Below are 11,982 nucleotides of genomic sequence, written 5' to 3' on the forward strand. Positions count from 1 at the left end.
TTTTCCAGAGGCGGGTGTAGATCGAGGGGTCTCATCATCTGTGTGTGACGAGATGAACGTTAGAATGAGGACTTCTTGCAGTTACGTAGCGCCTCTCAAGCACGTTTCACTCAGGACACACCCCCACTTAGCCTTCCCCCAGTGAGGTAGAGCCCCCTCCTGGGTGACACGCAGCAACCCCCCTGCACACAGATCGGGGGGAGAGAGAGCAGCTGTACCCCAGACTGTACCCCAACCTGCACACAGATCCTGGGGAGCAAAGAGAAACTGTACTCCAGACTGCACCAGCAGATCAGGGGGAGAAGAGAGAATCTGTACCCCAGACTGTACCACAACCTCACATCAGATCAGGGGAGCAGAGAGAAACTGTACCCCAACCTGCACAGCAGATCAGGGGGAGAAGAGAGAATCTGTACCCCAGACTGTACCACAACCTCACATCAGATCAGGGGAGCAGAGAGAAACTGTACCCCAACCTGCACAGCAGATCAGGGGGAGAAGAGAGAATCTGTACCCCAGACTGCACCAGCAGATCAGGGGGAGAAGAGAGAAACTGTACCCCAGACTGCACCAGCGGGGGGGGAACAGAGGGAAGGGCGGAGCGGTGGCTCTGTGGCTCAGGATCTGTGCCTGTAGCTGGAAGGTTGCCAGTTCAAATCCTGCGGCCGGCAGAGGAATCCTACTCCATTGGGCCCCTGAGCGAGGCCCTTCACCCCAACTGCTCTAGGGGTGCCGTACAGTGGCTGACCCTGTGCTCTGACCCCAAGCTTCTCTCCCTGTCTGTGTTTCCATGGAGAAAAGCTGGGGTATGCAAGAAATTGTATAGGGCTAATAAAGAAACATTTTATTATTTATTATTATTATATATAATATATTATATTATATATATAATAATATATTATTATATTATATTATTATTATTATATAGAAACTGTACCCCAGACTGCACCAGCAGATCAGGGGGAGCAGAGAGAAACTGTACCCCAACCTGCACATCAGATCAGGGGGACAGAGAGAAACTGTATCCCGCGTGGGTCAATGGGGAGCTTGATGGAGGCCAGGTGTGGAGTATAGTATGAAGCAGTTAATGGAATGAGCAGTCTGGTCTGTGGGACCCCATGTTTTGTGTTGAAATGGGGCTGAGTGTCTCCCAGCCATCATGTCCATGCAGCCTGCCCCTCTGCGCCGCCCCCGAGTTCAGTCATCTGAACCGCATGCTCATCTTCCCTGCAAGACGATGTTGCCGTGTATCTCAAACCAGTTAAAGGGTCAGAAGGTCATCAATATTGAACAGTTCAGTTTTTCAAAGACGCTGTATGTTACTTCAAAGTATTTAGATAATATGCCTTCATCCTCCCAAGGGTGGCACAGTGGTTAAGCATTCAGAATCAGCAGTGAAACACATACCGGGGACACCAGTGAGAATGACAGGGAAGTGCAATTAAAAATTGAGGACAGGAGGCTCTACATTACACACAGAGTGGTGGGAGTGGGGGACAAGCCGCCAAGCCATGTTGTTGAAGCCGATACCCTGACTTCTCTCAAGAAACAGCTGGATGAGATCCTTCAGTCAGGACAGGAGGCACTACTTTACACAAAGGGTGGTGGGAGTGTGGAACAAGCCGCCCAGCCATGTTGTTGAAACCGATAGCCTGACGGCTCTCAAGAAACAGCTGGATGAGATCCTTGGTTTAATTAGCTACCAAACGGGCTGGAATGTGCGAAAGGCCTCCTCTAGTCTGTGACCTGTCTGACCTCCCTATGCTGTAAATAAGAACAGCGAGGAGCCGTGCTGCCTTTCACAGGTGCAAGAGATGGTTCTTGTAGCGGTTTTGCATTGCACTTGAAATGAAAGCCTGTTCTACAAAACGTGTTTATAATTGGTGGCTGAGTTTGTCAACCTTTCCAGAGGCAGTATGTACTTTACAATGGAGTAGATGGCGTGAACCTACGTGTGTCAGAGATAAATCCGGCTTTCTGAGCTTTCCTAGAAGCCCAGGAACCTACCAGACTGTCTCTGGACCGCGGGAGGAAACCAGAGGCCCGTGGGGGAGACCCAGGTGAACGAGGCAGCAGCGCACTCACCACCGCCCTAAGAAGGTCCTGACTTTCCTTATTAGTGCTCTGCGGAACCGAGACCAGACAGCTCCTCAATACGCCAGGCGGAGAGGACAGGCTGCTGGACCGGGGACCCCCCCACTTCAGCCAGAAAGACTCGGGGTACCGTAGGATGGAGGCGGGAGACGGACTCGGCACAGGATCTGCAGGGATTTTTTTTTTAAGAAAGAAAGAAAGGTATTGGAGTGATCACATGGAAAAGAAAATCCATCGGTCCGGTCATTTTCTTACTGCTTTATCCCGTGCAGCGCCGCTGCGGACGCCGGACCCATCCCGGTGCCGGATCCAGTTCAGAACAAGTTTCCCCTAAAAATCCTGCTGACCTTCCCGGATCCCTAAGGGAACAGGCAGCTCCCGCGAGAGCCTTCCCGCCTTCGCTTCTCCCGATACGGATAGGAAGAGCCCGTTGAGCGTGCGATTCTATTGGTGTCTTTGCTAGAGATTGCAGGTATATACTGTGTGTGTATTTATTTTACCGTCGCCACATGAACGAAATCTAACATCATCTGTACAAAAGACAGGGGAACCGGGAGGAAAGCACGCAAGGGCTGTGTGCATCTCCTCATTTGTGGCATATAACTCATTTTACACGTGGTGGATGAGAGACATCACGCGCGGATTTCGGAGAGGATTTGCCGGGTGGTACCGAGCTGGATACATCCTCCAAGAGAAAAAAAAAATCAATCTTAAAAGCGATAGATGAGTCGTGGCCTGCGCTGTGTCGCCTCCGTGATCGCGCCGAGCCTCGTTAGCGCAGTAGGTAGCGCGTCAGTCTCATAATCTGAAGGTCGTGAGTTCGATCCTCACACGGGGCAGGGCCGTAGTTTTTTTTGCTTTTCCTTTCTGATAGACGGCAGTGCAGTCGGACGTGATCTTGCCCACCTACCGCAGCAACACTGGGGCATTTAATCGACATGCCCCACTGGTTTGTGCTCACGATTCGACTGTCAGTCGCCACCCGCGGCTTTCTACAGCGTCTGGACGAGCACAGCGGCGAGCAGAGCCTCCTGGGCTCCCGCGACTCGTTGTGTTTTACAGCGTAAATCCGTCTCCGTCGCTGCCCCCCGGAGTGCCGTACAACACGCGAGGAGCTCTGGATATCACGCCATTCTTCATTCACAAGATCCAGAAAAAAAAGAAAAGTGTAAGGGCTCGTCCGGGATTTGAACCCGGGACCTCTCGCACCCAAAGCGAGAATCATACCCCTAGACCAACGAGCCACGGAGAAGAGCTCTTCGCAACGCAACAAATGGCTTCTCGAGCTCTCTTGTCGCGATACCGAGAAAAACACCCAGGCGCGGGTGATGCCTTGACCGGTCTGTAGGTGGAGCCGTTGGATTGTTTTTCTGGTTTTGCGTAATCGGCGTTTTGCTTTTCCGAGTTGGAAAACGGCCGCCTCCGGATCCCGTTGGAGTGCTGTGCGTTGAGCTCTTGGATGACCTCGTCATGCATCTTTGGTATTTGTCATTCAAATGTAACTTGTGATGCAGCCCCTTTCATCCAGTCTTTGCAGGACGGTCCTGTGCTGTCCACCCATTTTCGCCATATTATTTTTCCAGCAATAATACAGAGTCAAAAAAGTATTTGTATATTGAATTGCTACTTTTTCCTTTGATAAATCACTAAGGATACATGTAATGGCAGTAAGTGGAACAGATATTTAAGTGTCTGAGAGCATTCCCCACTGTGGAGGTCCAGAATGACTGTGCTGATAATACCATAATAAGTGCAATAGTGATCCTTTATGTGCGTTACATTTGAACACATTCCTGTATTATGCCACTTCATCTTTTTCAAATTTTAGAGTCTGTTTAGTCATTTAGTGGAATATGTCCAACAGTGTTTAAATTTCTTCATCGCCCAGTGTCCCATCTGTACGCCTGGTTGGGGTCATACAGCTGGCTGGGCTGTGTCAGTGTGTCTCTGTGCTGGTGTGCTCTCTTCATGTAGAGTGTGATCTGGCTGTGGTCGGAGAGAGGAGTTTGTGGCCTGACAGTGAAGGCACTGATACAGGAGGGGTCCAGGTCAGTGATGGCATAGTCCACCACACTGCTGCCCAGAGCTGAGCTGTAGGTGAACCTGCCTAGAGAGTCCCCTCTAGTCCTGCCATTGACGATGTACAGGCCCAGCCCTTGACAGAGCTGGAGCAGCTCGCGCCCGGTGCTATTGACCGTTGTGTCATGGCTGCACCTGTGTGAGGTGACCGGTGTGTGGTACAGAGGGGATTATCCGAAATACATGAGTATTTCCCTGTGTGCTGGTGAAGTCTGCCAGTGTGCCTGTTCATGCATTGAGGTCAGCACAGAGCAGCACATTTCCCTGGCCCTGGAAAAGACCGATCTCCGTGTGGAGACTGGGGAGAATTCCCTCACTGTAGTAAACCACACAGGAAAACCTAATTTTCTGTACAATTGATATTTCCTTTGATTTTAAGCCAAACTCGTGACTCTTCTCTCTTTACTAATTATATGGAGTGACTGAGCGCTCCTCTGTACCACACAATCATCCCCCAAGTCTCTGCCCCGAGTGATTTGGGGTTTTTTGATAGAGGCCACCATAATCTCCTCATAGCCTGGGGGGGCAGTGGGTAGCCACGTCTCCCTCACACCACATCTCCTGTAGGATCATGATGTCTGTCTCCTTTACATTCTTGATAAACTCAGTGCTCTTCTCTCTCTCCTTGTCTTCATTCATTTCGTGCTCTGTCACTGTTGAACATTAACCCTTGATTATGGTTTTTATGATTTGTTATTAAGTTAATTAACCAGAATAAACTTCATAAACCCCCTTTGATCACTGTGTTCACCTGCCTGTGTGTAAATATCACCTCAGACACCCCCCTGTCCCAGGCCCTGAGGAAGGCACTCAGGATGTGATCAGCAAACGCTATTAGACTTCATGGCCACCTGGATCACAACAATATAGTCTCATTTTACAGAGAGAATTTCACCTCCTTTTTCATCTTCAAGTGTTTAACCAGGTGTTTAAATTGGATTTAGATCTACTGAGTGATAGGAGCTGCTGCAGACATTTCTCCAGTCAACAAAGAAAGGAAACTCTCCTGCACCTCACTTCACACTGACGCCCCTCAAACACTGCAATATGTTCAGCAACAGTCCCGTCGCATCCTTTACAATAGAAAGAAGGACAAAAATATGGAACGCTTCACGAATTTGCGTGTCATCCTTGCGCAGGGGCCATGCTAATCTTCTCTGTATCGTTCCAATTTTAGTATATGTGCGGCCGAAGCGAGCACGATATAACAAACTGTGCGGGCGGTATTTATCGCAGGGCACATGAGATATGTCCCCCACTCATGGTGAGCACTGTAGTTCAGAATTCATGCCTAATATTACACATTAACATGTATGATCAGTATTATGTTTCAACAAATGTTTCTTAAGCAAATCACAATTTAGAGATGGTATTTTCTCTCCATTCAGAACCTTTTTAAAAACTTGTTCTTTCACATTGGAGCAGAGATCTCTGGGAAACGTCTGTGCAGCAGAGAGACTGACAGCCGTGGACTGTCCAATAGCAAGGGAGCCTGTGGAGAAGGCGGGACTTCCTCTCTGCAGGATTCAGGCCCGGCCCTGAGGAAGGAGGGGGAGATGTTTAAGTCCTTCAGATACAAAGACACTCAGAGCGACCTGCTGTTGTTCGGCTGCAGTCGCTTCTCCAGCAGGAGCGGTGCTTCACGAACTCGTGGACTGAGCAGCGTTTATGAGTGCAGACAGAGCTCCAGGTGTAGAATGAAATATCCACCACTGTAAACAGCAGGGCTGTGACAGCGACCCAGCAGGATTGGGGCTCCAGGCAGCAGAAGAGACCAGAAGGACTGTTCACTGTAATTAACTGGATCAGGGTTGATCAGGACAAGTGCTCATGACACAAGCTTTAAAGAAGAGGAGGGTGATACTGACTTTCTTTCATCTCTGTGTTCTCTTCTGTTTTTCTCTCTCCTGTCTTCCTTCTCTCTGTATGGATTTTGTGCTCTGTTACTGTCGAGCATTAACCCTTGATTATGGGTTTAATGATTTATTATTAAGTTAATTAGTCAGAATAAACCTCATAAACCCCCTTGATCACTGTGTTTACCTGCCTCTTCACCTCCCTGTGTGTAAATATCACCTCAGACACCCCCCTGTCCCAGGCCCTGAGGAAGGCACTCAGGATCTGATTAGCAAACGCTATTAGACTTCATGGACATCTGGATCACAAGATATAGTCACATTTCACAGAGAGAATAGAACTTCACCTCCTTTTCAAGTTTTAAAGTACTACACCAGGAGTTTAAATTGGATTTAGATCTACTGAGTGATCAAACCCGACACTGATGTGGCTGTCTCTATTCTATCTAATTGCATCTCTGACATAAAAATTTGGATGACTCAAAACTTCCTTCATCTTAACTGTGACAAGACTGAAGTCATGCTTATTGGTACCCCCCATCAACTTCGTAAAGCCAGTCCTGTAACCCTGTCTGTAGATGGCTCTGTACTTGAGCTCCAATCAAAATTGAAAAACCTTGGGGTTATATTCGATTCTGGCTTAACATTCGACCCACATGTACAGCATACTGTCAAAACATCTTTTTTCCACCTTAGAAATATCGCTAGACTACGTCCTATGCTATCATTAACTGTGGCTGAAAAGCTGATCAACATATTTGTATTCTCTCGAATTGACTACTGCAATGCTCTGCTCCCTGGGGTATCTAAATCTACTCTGAACAAGCTGCAGTATGTCCAAAATTCAGCAGCCAGAATCCTGACCAGGTCTAGTGCAAGTGTTCACATTACTCCTATCCTGGAGTCCTTGCACTGGCTTCCGGTCAAATTCCGCGTAGACTTTAAAATCCTCATGCTCACCTACAAGGCTTTACATGGCTTGGCACCTCAATACCTGTCTGAACTTTTATCGCCCTACTCCCCACCTCGCAACCTCCGCTCTTCAAATTCTGCCCTCCTTACTGTCCCCCAAGCCCGTCTACATTGTATGGGCGACAGGGCCTCCTCCTGCTATGCCCCCAAGCTCTGGAACTCCTTGCCCAAGGATATTAGAGAGTCACCTTCTCTAAACTCCTTCAAATCCAGACTCAAAACCCTCCTTTTCAGAAAAGCCTTTACTTAACTGGTTCCATTATTCACCCCTCTGCTCTTCTTAATACCATCTTCCACGGTCTCCTCTATTGTTATTGTTGTATTGTTGTAATTATAATTGTGTCCTGTCTTGTGAAATTTTCTTATTTATTGTTGTAGTCTTCTTATTTATTGTTATTGTCATCCTGTAAAGCGCTTTGAGAAGCCACCTTTAAAGGCGCTATATAAAATAAAGTTGTTTATTATTATTATTATTATAGGAGCTGCTGCAGACATTTCTCCAGTCAACATAGAAAAGAAACTCTCCTGCACCTCACTTCACACTGACGCCCCTCAAACACTGCAATATGTTCAGTAACTGCCCGTCTCTTCCATTATAATAGAAAGAAGGACAAAAATATGGAACGCTTCACGAATTTGCGTGTCATCCTTGCGCAGGGGCCATGCTAATCTTCTCTGTATCGTTCCAATTTTAGTATATGTGCTGCCGAAGCGAGCACGATATAGTAATCTGTGCGGGCGGTATTTATTGCAGGGCACATGAGGTATGTCCCCTCTCATGGTGAGCACTGTAGCCAAGAATTCATAATTATGTTTTCACATCAACATAAATGATCAGTATCATATTCCAAGAAGTCTTTCTTCAGCACATCACAATTAAGAGATGTTCTGAATGGAGCGAAAAAACCCTTTTAAAAACTTTTTTTTTTTCACGGAGGCAGAGGAGAACTCTGGGAGATGTCTGTACAGCTGAAAGACTGAGCCACTGATCGTCCAATGGCAAGGGAGCCCGTGGAGAAGGCGGGACTTCCTCTCTGCAGGCTTCAGGCCCGGCCCTGAGGAAGGAGAGGAGGAGTTTTAGTCCTTCAGACACAAAGACACTCGGAGCGACCTGCTGTTGTTCGGCTGCAGTCGCTTCTCCAGCAGGACCGGTGCTTCACGAACTCGTGGACTGAGCAGCGTTTCTCTGAGTGCAGACAGAGCTCCTGGTGTAGAATGAAATATCCACCACTGTAAACAGCAGGGCTGTGACAGCGACCCAGCAGGATCGGGGCTCCAGGCAGCAGAAGAGACCAGAAGGCCTGTTCACTGTAATTAACTGGATCAGGGTTGATCAGGACAAGCGCTCATGGTACAAGCTTTAAAGAAGAGGAGGGTGATACTGACTTTCCTTCATCTCTGTGTCTTCTCTTCTGTTCTCTCTCCACCTGTCTTCAGTCTCTGTATAGATTTTGTGCTCTGTTACTGTCGAGCATTAACCCTTGATTATGGTTTTTATGGTTTATTACGAAGTTAATTAACCAGAATAAACCTCATAAACCCCCAGGTTTTATCGCAAACGATTTGCGCCCCTACGCCGTCGTTGAAAAGCCCGGGCTTTCGCTGAAATTTCGCAAACGCTGGAGCCGAGATACAGCGTAGCGTCTCGGCATCACTTTAGTGAAACAGCAATACCAGCGCTCTACAACGACACTAGAACTCAGGTGTTGGATTCACTGAAGAAAGCCAATAGGGTGGCAGCAACCTGTGAGGCGTTTTGCATTTTCTATGTTACAAAAGCAGCACGTAGTCACATGGTAAGAAAAAAAATCGAGAATCGATTTACAATCACAGTGTGGCACCCTGAATCGAAATCGAATCGTGAGGTGCCTAGAGATTCCCACCCCTACTTCTAAGGGTGAATATCTGCAGATACAAACTAAAAACACTCAAACGAAGTAATTTCGTTTTTAAACACCGACACACTCATTGCATTATTAAAAAGTATTTTTTTTTTGTATTGCAAAAGCCGATGAGCAAAATTGTACTTTAAATGACCAAAAGTTAGAAGGCACTCAAAACCGACTATGCAATGACAATTCCTGGCGAGGGTGTCATGCGCCACCTGTTGGCCGTGAGCAGATGCTGCAATCCGACTGAAATTGATAATACTGTACACTAGAGCAGCTGGTCTATTCCACAACTGATTGGCTCTGGATTTGCTGAAACTCATCCCAGAGCACCACTGAAGCACAGCTCCCACCTGAGTACTGTGTGGCTGCGATTCTGGGCCAACAGCCTCACTTCTATTACAGCAGATCGCTTGGAGAAGCAAGAACACTAGCCGGGTCACAGGTAAAGTGGCCAGCCGGCCCATCCAGAACTTTTGTTAGTAGTTAAATGATACCGGGATCTCATCCAGCTGACTCTGGAAAGAAGTCGTGGTATCGGCTTCAACCACGTGGCGGGGCAGCCTGTTCCACACCCCCACCACCCTTTGTGCAAAGCAGCGTGTCCTGTGCGGACTGGAGGATCTCACGCAGCACATTTCTCCCCAGGAATAACGCAGCTTGGACTGAGCATGACCCTGATGGTTCCTGCCTTGCACCCAGTGCTTCCCAGGATAGGCCACAGGCCCCCAGCACTCTGAACTGGAAGAGTGGTGATTGAAAGTGATGTGATGGGATCCTGACATTATTTTCCACCTCCGTCTGCCAGGAACAAGTTGACTTTCCTGCGTTATCTGTTCTACTCAGAATGCTTTTTAGTATATTTGAGCCTCCCTTAAAGACCAGTATACAATCAAAACGACTGGAGGCCGTTCAGCTCATCGAGCTTGCTAGTTAAAAATTAATCCATCCCATTCAGCCATGTCTTGAAAAAAGCGCCAAAAAAAAAGGTGGGTAGTTGCATCACCTGCATAGTCTGCAAAGGAACAAGTAACACATTTATTCCATGCTGAAAAGAGAAGAGAGAGAACTGGGTGAAAGTTGCTGTATCCTCCAGTCAAGACAGGAGACACTACTTTACACAAAGGGAGGTGAGAGTGTGGAACAGGCTGCCCAGCCATGTTGTTGTCCTCTCTTCTCTTTTCAGCGTGGAATCTTCTTCTTCTTCACATTTTCCCACTTATGTGGGGTCTGCTTGTTTGCAATAAACCTATTAATTGTTCCAAGGAATTATTATAACTACCAAAGGAACATCCGTCCCAGTATCTCAGAAGGATGGCCCCTAACTGTCAGCACACAGGCCGAGGAGGGGGAGTCACTGTTCTGGCTCGCTGATACTCAACACTGTACAAAGGCAGTCCACCATGACGAGCACTGCTGCTCAAACAGGGATAATTGCCAAAGCTGCATGTCCTTTCAGTTATAGTCCCCTCCTTTTCTCTTCTCACCTGGCAACAGTCAGGCCACACCCACTCGGTGCTAAGCACCTGTCTGGCCACACCCACTCAGTGCTAAGTATTGGTTTGACCACACCCAACGAGTGCTGATCATCGGTCTGGCCACACCCACACACTCCTAGGAAAATAGTCTGAGCGCCCCAGCTCGTTGCTAGGCAACAGTTTGACCATACCTATTCATCACCCAGCGATCACATTTAAGAGCCTCCCACTGCACAAGGTCAGATGACCTTTTCCTGACCCCTAGGAGAAACTGATTCTGCCTGCTTGACAAGACGCCTCTCTTCTGTGGACGATTTCTGGCCCGAGTATTAGGTCATGCTGCTAGACAGCACCTCAGTTCCCATCAGAGAGCTGCTGCTGCAGCGCTATGTCCCCACAGTCCAGTCAGAGAAGCTTTGCCCATCTCTGCCTCATGAACATGTCTGCACCAGGGTGTGGGGGGCCCAGTTCAGCCCCTCGAGGGTGAAGGACACCCACTTCTTTGAAGGACTACAGTTTCATGCAGACGTTTGGGCGCCCCTGGCCAAACTACAAGTTGTGTTGATTTTCTAAGTGACAAGAAGTTAACACAAGCTCTGCAGCGAACAAACTTAAACTGGACATATTTCTGCAAATATTAAGGCACGGTTACTATTTGCTCAATTTAACAGATTGAAAAAAAGGGGGTCCCCTTTCGCTCACTTAACTTGCGCCCTAAAAATAGTTGTACTTTGTCAATGGTCAGATAACTGCACTCAGCCCGTATTCACGGTCCCTACATCGGGCTGTTTGAAGTGCAGGAGGGTTATCCGTCCAGGAACGGCACATTCGTGTCTGCGTCATTGGGTGTCAAACATTATGACAATCCTGTTTGCTCAGGGGGACCGATTCCTTGCGCCAGTTTATCCTTATACTTACAATCGTTATGTAACTAGGACTGTAGTTATAGACGTTGGTGCTTTCTGTTGGTTTTACAACTGTTTTTTTCTTAACGATTCAGAACCTCGTCACCGCCGATGTAGCTGCAAAAATGAACGAGCATGGTACTTTGTCGCTCCAGACAATCCTAATGTAGCGCCCTCGCCTGGCGCTGAGGCCGAAGGGCGCCCGGCTGGGGTGCGCCGCGAGGGGCGGGGCGGGGCCGAGGAGAGCCGCTGACCAGTGCGGCTGACCCACTGCAAAACGGGCGTACAGAGTGGTGAGATCGCCCGGATTCGTGTCAATAGTTCCCTGGTTTCGCACCCCCGTTATACTTGCGCCCAATTGCCACCCTGTCCTGTGTACCTATACCCGAATAGACCCCAGTGCGTTGCGCTCTTCATTTCTCTCCTTCTGGTCGTGAAAATAAAAGCGCCGTTTCTCTTTTAAACGAGATATTACTGATATTACCGTGTCAATCCTCGCCCAGCCCTGAAAACGTTACAATAATAATCGCGAGAGTGCTGCTGAACGTGAAACCGTGCTTCATCGCTAAATACCAGCGGGCTCGTCGTTATCTTCTGCCGGCGGCATGGTTGGCGCGATTTCGCGTGGGTACTTGCAACGGCTCCGTTTCAACCGAAATATCACCGCCCCCCTCAGAGTTTCGGACGCCGGCCTACAGATTTCTCCCCT

General features: G+C 48.2%; 4 non-coding genes across 4 annotated transcripts; 1 reads left to right on the forward strand and 3 right to left on the reverse strand.

Moving 5' to 3' along the window:
* Positions 1–2,860: 2,860 nt before the first annotated feature.
* trnam-cau (transfer RNA methionine (anticodon CAU)) lies at positions 2,861–2,933 on the forward strand. Its single transcript has one exon. It is a non-coding gene; the product is annotated as a tRNA-Met (tRNA).
* Positions 2,934–3,266: 333 nt separating this feature from the next.
* On the reverse strand, positions 3,267–3,338 carry trnap-ugg (transfer RNA proline (anticodon UGG)). Its single transcript has one exon. It is a non-coding gene; the product is annotated as a tRNA-Pro (tRNA).
* A 1,929-nt stretch (positions 3,339–5,267) lies between these two features.
* Positions 5,268–5,374, reverse strand: LOC148660549 (U6 spliceosomal RNA). The gene has a single exon (XR_015939923.1). It is a non-coding gene; the product is annotated as a U6 spliceosomal RNA (small nuclear RNA).
* Positions 5,375–7,613: 2,239 nt separating this feature from the next.
* LOC148660550 (U6 spliceosomal RNA) lies at positions 7,614–7,720 on the reverse strand. The gene has a single exon (XR_015939938.1). It is a non-coding gene; the product is annotated as a U6 spliceosomal RNA (small nuclear RNA).
* Positions 7,721–11,982: the final 4,262 nt, after the last annotated feature.

Source organism: Lepisosteus platostomus, chromosome 6 (genome assembly GCF_059453375.1).
Source record: "Lepisosteus platostomus isolate fLepPlt1 chromosome 6, fLepPlt1.hap1, whole genome shotgun sequence".
NCBI classification, from domain to species: domain Eukaryota; kingdom Metazoa; phylum Chordata; class Actinopteri; order Semionotiformes; family Lepisosteidae; genus Lepisosteus; species Lepisosteus platostomus.